Source organism: Harpia harpyja, chromosome 3 (assembly GCF_026419915.1).
Source record: "Harpia harpyja isolate bHarHar1 chromosome 3, bHarHar1 primary haplotype, whole genome shotgun sequence".
NCBI lineage: Eukaryota > Metazoa > Chordata > Aves > Accipitriformes > Accipitridae > Harpia > Harpia harpyja.
The window spans coordinates 33,730,556-33,742,968 of record NC_068942.1 but is presented as its reverse complement, the minus strand read 5'-3'; the positions used below and the strand labels follow the sequence as shown (position 1 = coordinate 33,742,968).

The window sequence follows — 12,413 nt, the reverse complement described above, 5'->3', positions numbered from 1 at the left end:
CCCTTCCCTTGGCTACAAGTTCAGGCAGAAGAGCACAAGCCTGGAGGACGAATTAAGGTACTTGTGACCCAGCTATTGAAGGCAGGTGTTTTATACAAGTTTTCTTGCTGTTGGCCTGTGGAAATATGGCTGCTAGGAGAGAAGTGGTCAACTTTCTCTATTACTTTTTACTTCTTTCCCTGATGGGCAGTTAAAGCTACAGAAAGCGAACATTTCTTCTGAGAAGATGTAGTTGTTTGTACTACTTCTGTATTTATCCTTCAGAGCAATGGATAATCCCCACTTTTATCTTTGTCAGTTTTGCAAGCTGTAGAAATACATAATCCACCAGCCCTCAGAAAACCCTGCCCAGGGCTTGGTTTACAGATCTCTGCAAGAGAAACAATCACATACCTGTAATGAGTATAGGCTGGGAAAGCATGTTCCTCTGGTTTTCTTCATCAGCTACTGGTATGGCCTACTTCTTGCTAGGATCAGGCTGAAGGCTTATTTTAAACTGAGAAGGCTCTAAAGAGAAATAAAAACTCTGGATTATTATTTTTTTTTTTTTTTTAGTAAGACTTAAAGAGAAATAAAGGACCTGAAAAATCATAGCCTAAGAAAAGCTTTCCCCAGCTGGGCTCTCACTTTCTCTTTAAGAAAGCTTTGCTTAATGGAACTAGCTGCCTCAGGTGCCTAAAGGTTGCTTTCGGGCACTCCGGCTTGCCTGATGGAGGGAGAGCACTATGTGGGGTGGGAGCTGTGTGAGAAGGGACATGACTGCGAGATGTTCTGGGGGGTTTTTTTTGCCTTTGAAAACATAATTCTGTTGGCTCTGATCTTGTGTCAGCTTCCATTTAATTCCTCTCATGTGAAAGCAAACCACAGAACAACTGATGCAAAGTTGCCACACAGGGTTATCTTCACGTGCTTGTGTCCTGGCCCGCTACAGGCAGCGCGTGGCGTTCGCAGATGTTGTCCTGTGATGGGTTTGTGGTCCTCTGTGGTTTCTTTTTTCTCCGGCTGCCTGAGGGGAAGGAGCATGTTTCTCTTCCTTCTTGGCTGTAACAGAAGCAGAGGCAAGCGTGACTCCTCTGCCTGGCGTTGTTCTCCCCCGCAGCCTCCTGTGATCAGCTCTCTGCCTGCCTCACAAACGGCAGATGTGAGGGGAGCTGCTGCCAGGCTGCGCAAGACGTGCTGCAGGCACTAGGGACACAGGTTGAGTATCGCTCTAGCAGACGATTTCTGTGACCTGTGACAGCCATCAGCTATTAGGGAGGTAAAGCATGCAGGCAAGCTTTAAACAAAGATCCGGCATCAAGGTGATGCAGAACGGTATCTGCAGCTCTGCCAGCTGAGATGAAATTACAAGCTTCGTCAGCTCCCAGGCTTCAGGGCTTCAAGCCGACCACGAGCCGGGGGCAGGAAAAATGTCCCCTTGAGGGAGCTGCATCTTCCTTCAAAGCAGCCAGAGCTGCGGGTCCTGCCGGCAGGATGCTGCCCCGTTGATCTACTCAGGACAGAAGGTGTTGGGCTTTGATGAGCTGGGAAGCAAAACCCTCCCTGCCTCCTGCTATATAGCAGGGGTTGGCATCAGGGGAAGATGAGTCCCTGGGAAGCCTGTGATGTCCCCACGCCGCTCTCCGTGGCAGGCTGGGCACTGTGGGAAGGTGTCTGCTGAGCCAGTGCCTGAACCCCATCTCCTTTCCCCCTCTGGCACGCCAGGGTACAAACAGGGCTCAGCCGTGCCACTGCTTTTGGGTAAAGAGTTGTAGTGGTCACTTTTGGCATCTTTTCACAGCACTACGTTTCTTCATCAGCCCATGTTCACACCTCTCAGTGCAAAGTATTTCACAGCCTTAGAAACCCAACTATCTTCATGTTCACTGCAAATGCACGGAAAGTCACCAGAAATCGCAACCACGCAGAGGAAGGAGAAACTAGCCTTTACCTGTACCAGTCTTCGGCCAGCTCGCTCTACAGGAACTGGTGTATGAAGCACCACCATATTGTAGCGCACACTGACTATACTGGGATACTACACTGGGATACTACACGTGCACACATCCGCTCCAGTTATTTCCCTGCTTGGAGTCCGTTTTTATGCATAAAGGCTAGAGAGGTATTGAATGATAAGTAGCACTTTACATTTGTATAATTAAATCAACTTCCCCAGAAAGTTGCCTGATGAAATGCCTTCTAAGGAAAGAGGAAATGAGGAATGCTGTACATCCTTAAACTTCTTTGTTTTGCCGGAAGATTTCATTATTTAAGGCTTAGTGAAAGAAGGGGGTGAAGCCTGTCAGCCAGGGGAGCCCTCTCAGCCGGCATTCAGCTTCCAGTGCCTTAAAGAGATTTGATGTGGCCATCGGGAGAGTGTCAGTTCCTATTGAGGTTATACCCAAAGCCTGGCAAGGAGGGGAGGCAGATGAGCGCCTGGGAGCACACGTGCAGGCTGGAGTCAGTGCTTCAGGGCTGCGAGTTCAGGATCCAGAGCTTCACCCAAGGGCACGGAGCTGGCGGCGGACTCCTCGCGTGCTATCAACACCAGTGGGGTTGCTCTGGCGGCACTGGGGCGCGAACGAGATCCCCTCTTCCTCTGTTGGAGGCAAGACGATACAAAGGCGATCTGCAACATGCTCTTTTTTTTGCGTTCCAATAAAATAGGTGATTAAGGAGCATCAGGTTGAGACGAACCTCTTGCAGAGGCCCATGTCTACGCTCAGACTGCAAGAGCAAAAGCCGAGCGAGACTGACTGTGATGGGGACAGCAGCATTTAAGCCACCTCGAAAGCTTGTTACTGGGTCTATTCAAGCCATATTTCTCCCTGTTTCTACCTCTGTCACTAAGACTGCCTGCTGGCGTGCTTCATTCATTGCCTCCCTGTACAGACGAGTCTTTGACCTTGCGCTAGTGTCAGGGAAAGTGCCCGGTGAGTTCGGAGAGCAAAGCAAGCTGAAAGCCGGCACCTCTGGATGACCAGCCTGAAGCCACCAGCAGCACGCAGGTTCTCAATGCAGAGCCAGAAAACACACACACAAAAAAGCCCCAGGGTTCACAGGTTTTTGAAGTCATTTCTATGAAAAAGCTTGGTTTACCTTCAAGAGTCTGTAAGTCCACTAAAAATAATGCTGATGTTGCTCATAGTTCAGTCTGATGGGCCCTTTACATCCTTCTGAAAACACAATCTAAGTGGCACAGTACCGTTCGTCATCTGGGACATGCAGATCATCCTATGCTTTGTAAAATCTATGTTATGGAATAAAAGCTCAATGCAAACAAAGCCAAAACAGTAGCTATCATCAGGGTTGAGGTGGTGGTGGTGGTAGTGGTGTTTGTTTTTAAAGAAGAGAAACAAGGTTATCTTTACTTTCCAAGCCAGAGGAATGGCAAGTGTTAAAAACACACAGTTCTTCAAGATACCAAAAGCACCTAAATGCACACACAGGAATACCTTTATAGTCAGGCAGAATTACCGTACTGATATTAGTTAGTTAGCAACTCAAGCACAGGTTAAAAAAAAAAGAAACAAAGGAAAAAGGAAAGAATAATTACAGCCCCTTCTCAGAAAAGAAATTAAATATCCTGGTCTCCATCTACTTAAGATTCCTGGGAATCTTCCTGGTCTTTCTTTGGGAAATGTCCCATGATAACTTTAACTGAGAAAGGACCACATAAAATGAGGTGGGACATCAGAATCTGGCCTCTCATCCTGCAGTCAGTTCTACTGCCTTTTGTCCCATGTGGAACACTCTTGGCACCAAGAGAGGTCTGCTTAAGGGCAGCCGTCTGTCTGCTCTGGCTAACTATGGCGCAGGAACTACAATTATCAACATTTGCATTCCCCAAATTCCTTTGCTGATCTCCACTGGGATAATATTATAGTTATTCTTTGTTTGCAAATATAGATACTTTACCAGACTAATTAGCTGGGAACTACATTTAAACTGAAGCCACATGACATAATCTGAGGGGTTTTAACAGTCATGTTATGAAAAAGTGACCTTTGCTCTGTAAGCCTTGGGCATGAATGATTTGTGTTCAACAGACGGAAGGATGGAAAAAGGTTAAATGCGAAATCAACCCAAAAGCTTACAGAGAGTAACACGGGTTACTGTGAAACCACTTTCCTAAAAAGCCCCTTATGCTCTTCGTTCCATTGTACAGATGGAGACACGGGGGTTCACAGAGATCAGTGCTGGAATTAGCTGGAGTTAACTTCATGGTTACTAAGGCCAGCCCTCATTCTGAAAGGTGGCAAAAATATTTTAAAACCTTCTACATATACTGTGTTCTTCATGTGTTAATTTTCTAGCAGCCCAGGTGCTGCTTCGATGTGACTGCTTTCCCATGCAACTTGTGTGATTAAGAACCGAGCAAGGATGGGGCTTATTGAGGGAATTTTTAAATAAAGCCCTCAAGTGTCTTGACTAATTTTGAGTTCAGTGGGACTTAAACTCATGCTTTACTCCAAGTACCTGCTTAAGCATATGGCTGAAGCAGGGTTTAGCCAAGACTGGTTGATCCTGGCCATACCCAGGGAGGTACAGACTGCACAGGGCATCTCCATCTGGTCATGGTGAAATTAGAGGTGTGCACCAAAACACCGAAAGAACAGCCTACTGTTAATAATTGACATTTGCTCGAAAGGGTGTTTTCATCCCACCCAAGGGCTGCCACATTGCATTGCTGTTTCTGAGACTGACAGGCTGCCAGTGGAAGAGGCCCTCGGTCACTCAGGAACAATTAACGGGTGACACTGGCAATTATGTCTGGATTGATCACCTTGCTTTTCAGGTTCATTCAGAGGTAAGCAATAATGATATTGCACCATGCTCTCTAGTTATGACAGGACTTGATTTGTGGTCTTTACAGAAATTAATTGGAGTTCAAATCAACAGTCTCAGAAGCTAAATGAGCAGAGAGGCTCGTAATACCTGCACGGAGGTGGTGAAAATCTCCATTGTGGTGTTTCTGTTCCATGCATGTTTGCAAGTTTAAGGTGGGTTTTTTTAGTGGCAATATTTAGAAGAAATGCTCTTTTTGGCAAAGAGACAAAAATACATGCACCTACATGGAAGACTGCAATGGTATAACAGGATGGTTAAGATCTCTACGCCTAAACAAAGTTGCATGGTATCATCTGTGGGCCAGAAGTACTGCACACAAACAGTGGCCAAGATCACTATTGCCAAGCATGAATCAGAGGGTATAGATAGTTTCATTTAAATAGTTGTTTTAATTTAAATAGTAATAGCATCACTGTTTTTCTTTCAGACTCTCCTCTCTGCTATTGTCTATACTGTGGGCCTAACACAGCAGCAAAGTCTGGAGAGGAGTTGGGTGGCTGCTCTGCCGAGAGAGCACCAGGGCACTCAGCTCGGGCTGAGGGCTCCCAGGGGCAGCGGTCAGCTCTGTCCCATGCTTGCACAGCTCCAGCACACCAGAGTTGGGGTTAATGAGCAGGTTTCTATGCTCCTACGATAACAGCAATAACCTTAACAATAAAACCTGGTTGTTGATCCTGAGAACAGGAGAGCGGGCCACTTGAGGCTGTTACCTGCCTCCTTGATGAAGGCTTATTCAGTATTTTGGCAAGCAGTGCAATGCAGGCCAGGTCAAATCAAAACATAGTTCAGTCCGTATCTGTTCAAATCTGAATAATGCACCAGCACTTAGGCAGCACAGTCTAGGAACAAAATGGAAACAGTGTGATTTTCATGCTTAAGGGTTAAGATGGCACTGTGTAGCCTAAGGGTACCTGCTGTAGCAATAAGGGGAAAACACCATGGGATTTAAACTGATAAAATGAGTAAACCAGAAACCCTGGCCTGTTCTGTATAAGCCATTGCGCTGTATTTAATGTACTTGCTGCTTCCAGTTTATCAGGTGTCCTAGACAGTATTAAACTGTAAAAAAGATCAGAAACTCCCCCTAAGAATACTGTGGTGCCTCTTTACTGATTACTGATTTTTACAGAGAGTTTCTAGACTGTAGTCTTTAGTGCTAGGCAAATTTTGATTTAGAGGAAGCTGAGGTATTTGATCCTGGATTGAAAACATTATTTTCTTTGAAATTTGTCATGATATCATAAAGGTAAAGCTAATGAGGGAAAAAAAAAAAAAAAAAATCACAGCCAGGCAGACGATTAAAAACCAACCAAACAGCCTGTGACTGAATCTGGCACTGCAAGGAGAGAGGGGAAGATTCTCCCTAAAAGATTCAGGACCCAGTTTTCCTCTCTCCCGCCCATCACTGGTTTCATTGATCTTACTATCTGAGTAGCTACAACTGTCTCCCCTCAACCTTCCCATATAATTTCAGGTTATCCTAGAAACCGAAATGAGAAACAGAAGTATAGAAAGTTGTTAAGCTGTACATTATGCACAAACTAATTGACCACTCGTGTAGGATCACTCCATGACTTCAAAGTGTGGCCAGAGAGCTTGAAGGCTCTTCTCATCCATCACTGTCAACAGAAAGTTAGGGGTATACGCAAGGTATACAATGAACAGCAAATGGGAGAAACCTTGAATAATTTCCACATGTATAATCAACACTGCAAAGTCAGGGCAGTACATTTCACACAACACATGCATTCCAGCTGTAATATACGTCTGCAGTGTAACTCTCCTACCTAACATACAGTCAGGAAATGAGGTTTTTCCAGTGTCTGAATGTAACAGGATAAAGCAGCTGAGTTTAACCCTGTCGACACCAGCACTAGAGCAGGAAGAAGCCCAGGGGACTGTTCACATGCTTAAGGTGTCTTGCTGAATCAGGATCTGAACTGAATGTAGCTGACGGATGTTTTTACCTTTCGGCAGGGGAGTAAAATGGCCGGTCCAGGGCCAGCTTCTGATCATGGCGTGGTTATTACCTTCAGAGTCTCTTCAGACAGGATGACAGCCTCATTGTAACCAGGGAAGGCAGCTGTTTTGGGGAGACACAAACATGGAAGCAGAGGGTATCTCAGGACCAGCCCGCACCCAGCTGTGAGCGGACTCCCCACCTGCAGCCAGCTCGGGGCACGGAGGAGCTGCCTGGGCACACCACACGCAGCTCTTTTGGGACTATTCTAGTTAGAAGTAGCAAAAAATTGAGCCCAGAGGACAGAAACACAAGAACCCTCAGGTTTGTGCCTGAAGAGACTCGCTGACACATTTTGGCCATGAAGAGGGATGCAGCTCAGACTGTACGGGCACCTAAACAGCCAAGGGGATCCAGAGACCACAGCCCAGTTTCATATGGACAGGGACAAATCTCTGTACAGAAGGACACTAAGGGAATGCCACAGGCCTTACATCTGGCAGCATGACATATCACGTTCCTAGAGGCCATGAAAAAAAAACACAGTTGATGGAAATTTCCCAAGTCCTTGTCCCTTAGCGACCGCTTTGGATTTCGAGTTTGCTTTGTAACGCTGAATGAGCACATCCTTGCAGGGTAGCAACATCTTGCCCATTTTTAGAGGACAACACCAAAGCAGAGCTATTCTGTAGCTGAACGCAAGATTATAAACCTGCCTCCTGGCCACAGCTCAGCGCTGCCTGGCCTCACACCTTAAATGGAGAGCACAATCATTTATCAGATGTAGTGTTTGCATAATAAAGAGAAAAATTCTCATCAAACGTATCCATGATGCTTAAAGGGACACCCAGCAAACTGCTCTGACAAGTGGCCCTGCTGGCTACACAGACCTAATCCTTTCAAATGATTTTACTGAGCCAAGGAACATAAACAGATGAAGCCCACAGCTTCCACACCGGGAGAGTTCCCGTGCAAGCAGGACATGATGAGAACTAATGGGTTCAACCTGAAAATGCTCTCTGGCACAGCACTTGCAAAGACAGCAAGGTCATGAACCCCATGGGACTACAGGTGGGAAGCTGCCCGTTTACAGTGTTTTCAAGTAAGATTTGCAGGACTGGACTCTAATGATACATGCAGCCCTTTAATTTTGAAGCTGATCTGATGCCCTAAAACCTGTTCCATAAGGGGGGAAGCTGGCCTGAAACCTCCTGAGGCTTTTGGGAGATGGAGGAAGGAAGATGATAGATAAAAGCGACCATGACCACTGCGCCTACCCAGAGCTTGGCACCTGGGGAGAGCTCCGTGGGAGACAGTAGGTGGGACTGCTCCCTGGCCTGCCATATTTCACCCTTACACAGATGATGTCCTCCCCCCACTCTCTGTACCCACTTAGCCTTAAGAAACAAGGAGAGGATTTCCTTCCAGCCCACCCTGGAGGGCCTGTGTCATAAACAGGCTCTTCATTGTGGGAGCTCACGGTCAGGCAGGACTTTGGTCCTCCCCGCAGCCTGCTCTGCCTCCCCTCCGCTGCCGCCTGTGCAGAAACCGATAGCAATGGGAAGGGACTCGCTGTAGACTATGGCAGGAACGAGCACCAGGGCTGGGATTTCCAGGCTTTTTGGCTTCTTCTCAGATGGGTCCCCTTCACTTTGCATAATCCTCACTCAGGATGCATATTCCTCCTTTTACAAAACAGGCTCAGAAACTGTAGGACTCTGCCGAGTTATTATACAGCAATTCCAGCAGCATCTTTAAGGATATACTAAATTAAACTGTTAACTGTACCCCTGAAATCCTTCTTCCTGAAAGACCATGTCTACCTCATACCATTTATTAATCTCAGCTGCACTGAATTATTAAACTGAAATCCTCAATTACTCCCATCACTAAAAATACCAGTATGGCTTTTAGACTCATATTTCTACTTTATACTGTAACGCATTCTTCATTTTAATTACTGGCACCATATTTTCAAAGGCCAGTGCCTTATCTTTGCAGGATATTTGTCAACCTAAAAAAAGGTTGACGAGTGAATAAATCATTAGGTGTGACAAGCAGTGAATTCTTGAAGGAGAAGTATGTGGAAAAAAATCACATTATCTAGGTGAACCAAAGACATGTCAAAGTGAAGTAACAGGAGGAAACATCAGCTACTTCTCCTGCCGCAGGTGTGTGTTGCTTGAGACACTTTCCCAGTGTTCATTACCAGAAGGACACTGAGTAGAAATTTTTTCTGTGAAGGGAAAAGAAATCTTTTGTAAGAAAGGGTAAGTTTGTGGACTAAAAGGATAACAAGGGCCCCCCAGCTAAAATTGCTAAATGAAGAAATCAAGGGCGCTTCTAATCAAACCCACAAAAGATGCCCAGACAACAACCCCCACCTAAAGTAAGCCTCATCTGGCCGGTGGCTCCTAACAATGAACTACTGCAGTCCTCTGATTGCCATTACCTTTTCTGATCCAAAGACCCGATGCTTCATCATGAAAATCCCACCCTCAAGGTCTGTCAGTGGTCTAGGTGGTGGAGGCCCACCATACAAACTCCTCTGCACCAGTACACAGGACTGATAGCTAACTCAGGAATGACAAAAGAGTGTCATCTGTGTGGCCCAACCCATTTCTGAGCACCCCACTGACCTGCCAGCTGGTCAGAGCAACTGGAAAGGTCTCCTTAGGAAAGAAAAGGATTGGCTGTGCCATGGGGTTGGGCTCTGTTAGCTTTTCTCTAACCAGAAGAGACACTTAAAAAAAGACAACACACACTGATGAAGGGTCCAGCAAAACACCGGTGCGTGGAAACTGACGTCTTTACCTTGGTTGTTAGCCCATGCTGACGCCTCTCATGCTACATTTTCATTTTTGCTACCCAGGCCGGCTGCCTGTGTCAAAGTCACTCCTCTGCCTTGTTGTGCAGACACACCTGCACGCCAGCTGTGACACCTCATAGGTTTATGGTATGGGCACTGTCTTGGAGGAAAGCTGGCTTTAGGTTCTCTAATGTAATTCCTGTCAGCTGATGATCAAGAATAATTATCCCCAGCATTCAAGTTGGAGCACATGTGAGGAGACAGTAAAATGCCCAGCACTACATCCTCAGTACCCTAAAGTCAAATGCAGTAATGGGCTTTCTTCCTCAGGGAGCAGCAATGTATCCAGCCATCATCTTTTTAAATTCACCTCCACCTAGTACAACAGGAGTCATTCTTTTTCTGTCTAGTTTCTTTCTTATTTGTGTGCTTTCAATTTCACTACTTGTAAAAATCCTGGGACCAACAATGACTTCAGCAAATAGAGATAAAGTAGAAAATGCAGGGAAGACTCTAGAAACCATGCTGGATTTTTTTCCTTACAAGACAAATAATGTGTTACATTATACCTCTCATTCCCCTTCTAACCTTTTTAATAAGAAGAGACAAACACAAGCCCAGCTGCACATAGCCAACATCTGTGCCCCTTCAAGGATAGGGCTGGAAGATTCATTAACTCACCTTACCTGTTGCCTTGTTTATTTAGCATCAGGCAGAGAGACTGAATTTTGATAAACAGACGTAATCACGTTTTCTCAAAGTGTTTCTCAGAGTTATTCTAGCCTACCAGTTAAGAGGGAAAAAAGGTAAATTCTTGAACTCTACCTCTGGCTCTTCTCTTCTAGGAGAAAAAAAACAGGACAAAAGGAAGAGATCTTGTCCCACATACAGGGAGAGTTCTCTCCACCCACCACTGCAATGGGCACTACACCAAAAGACTGTCCTCCAGCTAATTGCTTTCAATCTGCTGCGTGAGAGTTAGCATCGGGGTCACACTGAGGAACCAGTTACCAGAGCTGCTCTGAGTGCTATTAAAAACACCTTCGTTTGCTGGGCTAGATGTGCCTCTTACATGCCTGGTACCCTCGGTATGCTCACGAAAGCCACGCGCTTTTATACTGTGCTCTCTTGTCTAGTCTCTGCATTTCTATATAGTTCTGAGGAAAGCTTGTTTGCTTCTCATTTTAAAAGGGGACAAGGAAAATCAAAACACAGCAAGCACATGAACAAGAAAAATATCTGCGAAGACACAAAGGGCTGAATTTTCAAGGACCATCAGTTGATGGTTCAATACAGAAAGATCCCTTTTTGCAATTCATAATGCTACTGAAGAAGGTGATTTTCATTTTTATTAATGAAAATGGCTCGTAATGTTTATATATGCATTAACTATCCCACCCATTTTTAACAGTCACTATTGCACCATAGGAGCAGAGGGACTGCATCATATTCCAGACCTTGCTTCTGGGGCAACAAAACTAGCTGGGCCCTTAATGTAATGTGGTTGGTCAACTCTTTTCTCTTTTTAATTTATATCCTATTGCCTCCTAAAGCCCCATCTTTCTTCCTGTGCTGCTGGTGTTAGAGCCCCACTGCAGTCCTTAGAAGTGGCTCTCTGCTATTCAGCACAGTTGGCTTTTGAATGAAACATGAGGTTCTTTGGCACCTCAGGAGGCTGAGCATGCTTTAGCAGCTCAGCCCCAGCCTCAGCACAAGGACTGCCCTTTAATTCCACTTAAATAAATTCAGTGTTATTGGTTTTGCCCCTGCTCAGAAAGGAGCTTAGTGGGAAAGTCAAAACAGATCTCAGCCAAAGGGAAAAAATAATAAAGCAAGCCCATAAATTAAGTCAAGCAAGTGTATCCTAGGAACAAGAAAGAGCTCATGCAGACGAGGCAAACCATGCCATGCATAGAAAGCAAATCCCCACTGCTGGTCCTCCCTCATGCCATTCCAAAGAAGCAAATCTCTATGTGAAGTGTTTGTGAGCATGCTGGAAACAGAGGGGCCCTGGAAAAATAATTAAGAAATAAATTCCACTATGCGGTGGCATTTGTTCCAAAGGAGACAAAGTGTCTTTTGTGAAACGTTCCCACCAGAAGCCTTGCAGAGTTTGAACTGCATCCACAGCCTCCACTGGTATTAAACCAAAAGTGAGATCTTATTGTTTGCCTTTCCTTTTACTACTGTAAATCCAAACAGATTTAAAAATATTTGACTAATCAACTAGGTCTGAGCTGCACTTTTCCCAGGATATGAGTCAACTTTACTATCATTTAAAAAAATTTATTAGCATTATTATGGCAAGAAGAGTAGCGCAGAAAGTAAGAGGGAGTAAGGTGCTTAAGCACGGTGAGGAGATTATCCCTAGACTCTAACAATAAGCCCCTGCTCATTCATCATATGAAGTCATATCAAGTCTGTAGTATTGTTTGCTAACTAGCATGTATTAGGTAAGGATGAGATTTTTAGGAGGAATTAAGCCCCTTCCAGCTCAGGAGGGTTTGGAAACCCAGCTAATGTAACACCTTACAAAACCCCCAGCTAAGCACCTTCATGTTTATTTTCTTTGCTCTGAAACTCTGAGAATTCAACATAGACCTATCACGCTGCCTTATGCATTGTGGGAGATGCTGCGGGGTCACAGGGTAAAAACCAAGCCCAGGCTGATTTACAGATATTGCCAGGGCATGAAGAGCTTCAGCAAAGGTCCCAAGAAAAAGGTCAAATCCCTGGAAGTGTGTGATCCTTCCTTTCCTTTTTTCACTGAGGAAGGTTGGTAAGTGAAGTGCAAGGTACCTGTAAAGTCTCCCT

General features: G+C 45.3%; 1 long non-coding RNA gene across 1 annotated transcript in view; it reads right to left on the bottom strand.

Moving 5' to 3' along the window:
• LOC128139463 (uncharacterized) overlaps positions 1–10,221 on the bottom strand; it is a 39,763-nt gene extending 29,542 nt beyond the window's left edge. Inside the window, exons 1-3 of the long non-coding RNA XR_008234397.1 lie at positions 9,605–10,221; positions 8,179–9,026; positions 394–507 (exon numbers count right to left, since the gene is read on the bottom strand). This is a non-coding gene — a long non-coding RNA (uncharacterized LOC128139463). The remainder of the gene's footprint in view (positions 1–393; positions 508–8,178; positions 9,027–9,604) is intronic.
• Positions 10,222–12,413: the final 2,192 nt, after the last annotated feature.